Here is a 3,305-nt window from a genome sequence, read left to right as displayed (position 1 = left end):
AGCATGCAAGATTAAGACCATACAGAAAGGTCTTAATGACCTGGATAACCATAACAGATAACATACTGGTTATCTGTGTTCACTGACTTAAAGGTGGACATCCTGGAGTCTGAAGTCAAGTTTGCCTTTTGATAAATTACTATGAACAAAGCCAGCTGAGGTGACAGAATTCCAGCTGAGTTATCTAAAATTCTAAAATATGATACTGTTAAAGTGCTGCACTCAATATGCCAGCATTTGGAAAACTTAGCAGGGCCACAGGACTAGGAAAAGATCAGTTTTCATTCCAACCTCAAGAAAGGGCAATGTCAAAGAATGTACCAAGTATTGCACAATTGAGCTCATTTTACATGCTAGCAAGGCTATGCTAAAAATCCTTCAAACTTGGCTTCACCAGTACATGAACCAAGAAATTTCAGATGTATAATCTGGGTTTTAAAGAAGCAGGGGAATCAGAGACCAAATTGCCAACATTTGTTGGATCATGGAGAAAATAAGGGAGTTTCAGAAACACCTCTAATTCTGCTTCATTGATTACATTATAAAGCCATTGACTGTGTGGATCATAATAAATTGTGGAAAATTCTTAGAGATGGGAATACCAGATCACCTTACCTGTTTCCTGAGAAATATGTATGCAAGTCAAGAAGAAACACTTCAAACCAAGCAGAGAATGACTGGTTCAAAATTGGGTAAGGAGTATGACAAGGCTGTATATTGTCACCCTGCTTATTTAACTTCTATGCAGAGTACATCATGCAAAATGCCAGGCTGGATGAATCACAAGCTGGAATCAAGATTGCCAGGAGAAATATCAACAACCTCAGATATGCAGATGATACCACTCTAATGGCAGAAAGTGAAGAGGAACTAAAGAGCTTCTTGATAAAAGTGAAAGAGGAGAATGAAAAAGCTGGCTTAAAACTCAACATGTAAAAAATTAAGATCATGGCATCCAGTCCCATCATTTTATGGCAAATAGATGATGAAACAATGGAAAGAGTGATAGACTGCATTTTCTTGGGCTCCAAAACTACTACAGATGGTGACTGTAGCCATGAAATTAAAAGATGCTTGCTCCTCAGAAGAAAAGCTGTGACAAACCTAGGGAGCCTGATTTTGCATTCAAGCTGTAATTCATACATCTTGACATTACTTTGTCAACAAAAGTCCATATGGTTAAAGACATGTTTTTCTAGTAGTCATGTATGGATGTGAGAGTCAAACCATAAAGAGGGCTGAGTGCCAAAGAATTGATGCTTTCAAAGTGTGGTGTTGGAGAAGACTCTGGAGAATCCCTTGAACTGCAAGAAGATGAAACCAGTCAATCCTAAAGTAAATCAAACCTGAGGATTTATTGGAAGGACTGATGTTGAAGCTGAAGTTCCAATACTTTGGCCACATGCTGCAAAGAGCTGGCTCATTTGAAAAGCAATGTTGCTGGGAAAGATTGAAGGCAGGAGGAGAAGGGGCAGCAGAGGATGAGATGGTTAGACAGTATCACCAACTCAATGGACATGCATTTGAGCAAACTCCAGGAGATAGCGGAGGACAAAGGAGCCTGGTGTGCTACAGCCCATGGGGTCTAGAGGAGTCAGACATGACTTAGTAAATTAAAAGCACAGCTATTACAAAAATATATGGGAAATTGCAAATTGAAAGAAACTCTAAATTATATCACAAGGATTATTATCAAATGAATATTACATCTCTTCCTATAATATCTTTATCCACCTATAATCTCTTCCAGCCATTTCCACAAACTCTTCATAAGTATCTCAGCTGGGCATGATGATTTTCCATTATTCAGCAATGTCACAAGAAAATATATTAAATATCCCTGAGAGTATTGGGTATTACATACTTCAAGTAAAGCCAGATACATTTACTTTATGATTTTTATTTTAGAAACTTTCTATTAACTAATGAGCTTAAAATCTTTCATGCTTTCTTCCTAGAAGTACAGCAGTTTTAGGAATAAAACTATCAATATGTTTAAAAATTTTTTATTCTATTTCCTTATACTTTTTTATATCTTATTCTACAGACCAGACACTTAATCAAATGAATTACATTAGTATGTTTAACCTAGGTCTATCCATCCTATTAAAGTAACTTGCAAATATGTGCCATAAACAAACATTGATTTTGGCTCTAGAGGGCTTTCATAATTGGTTTCATAATGTTTTCATACACCTGTTGTCATTAATCCCACTTTAAACGCAGGTCCACTATCTAAACACGGGTGCATATATGAATTGAGTCATACTGCTGGATGACATGTCAGTGCATTAAGTTTGCAGGTCATTTTCATGATGAGCTCTTATTTAGTCTGTTCTGGTTGCTTCTGAGATGATTTTATTAAAGAAGTAATAAAGACTTGTAGGTACAAAGGGTATATACAGAAGCATGTAGGCTGTCACACACTGAATACAGACTTGCTGTTAAGAATGCATAATACCACAAAATAACAGGATGAGAACATTTTATTTGCAGATATACACAAGCAAATATCAGTCCAGGCTTGGACTAAATCAATAATCTCCATATGTGATGGGGTACCAAATAATCTGTACAACCACAAAGACCTTTCTTTTTATTTGCCTTGATTTTTTGTTGTATTGAATAAGAATGAATTTGTGCTCTTTGCATAAATTGGAACAGTAGTTAGAATAATGTGTTGGTAAAATGGGGTAAATCGTTGCTATTGGATTTTTCTTTGTGAATGTGCTCAATATTTGAACACAACTGGAGAATGAATAGCTTAATGTTTAATAATCATATAAATTAAATCATATTAATACAAATTGACAGAATATATTGTCAAGGACATGTTATTAACAAAAAATACTGTGCCATTTTTATGTTGAAGGATAAGAATAAAAATATAATAAATACCTTATTCCTGTAGTTGTGTAGGAAATGTGGTAATGTCGAGAAAAAATTAGAGGCAGTTATTTAGATGATGAGAAGTTAGAATGTCTATATACATTTTAAATAAAAGCATTGGATTCTGGTTAGTGTTTTCCAGGGTTGAGTTCATGCATTTTGTCTGGTGTAAATACAGCCAAGCTACAGCAGGCAAGCAACAGTCAGCTCCAGGCTGGGTTTCTTCTGAAGTCATTTGTAAGTCTGATTGAAGGAAAGAACAAAGAAACAAAAAGGAGATGTCTTCTCCTTTCATACATACCTTTAGTGCATTTAGACATTTGAGATAAAAAAAGTCACAGAAGCTTAACATCTTAGTCTGCTTTTGAAAGATCAGAAAAATAAAGGCAAAATTTTAATTGCAAACACACAAAATA

The sequence above is a fragment of the Bison bison genome, unplaced genomic scaffold, assembly GCF_000754665.1.
Source record: "Bison bison bison isolate TAMUID 2011002044 unplaced genomic scaffold, Bison_UMD1.0 scf7180017864257, whole genome shotgun sequence".
NCBI classification, from domain to species: domain Eukaryota; kingdom Metazoa; phylum Chordata; class Mammalia; order Artiodactyla; family Bovidae; genus Bison; species Bison bison.
This window is presented reverse-complemented; position numbering follows the sequence as displayed.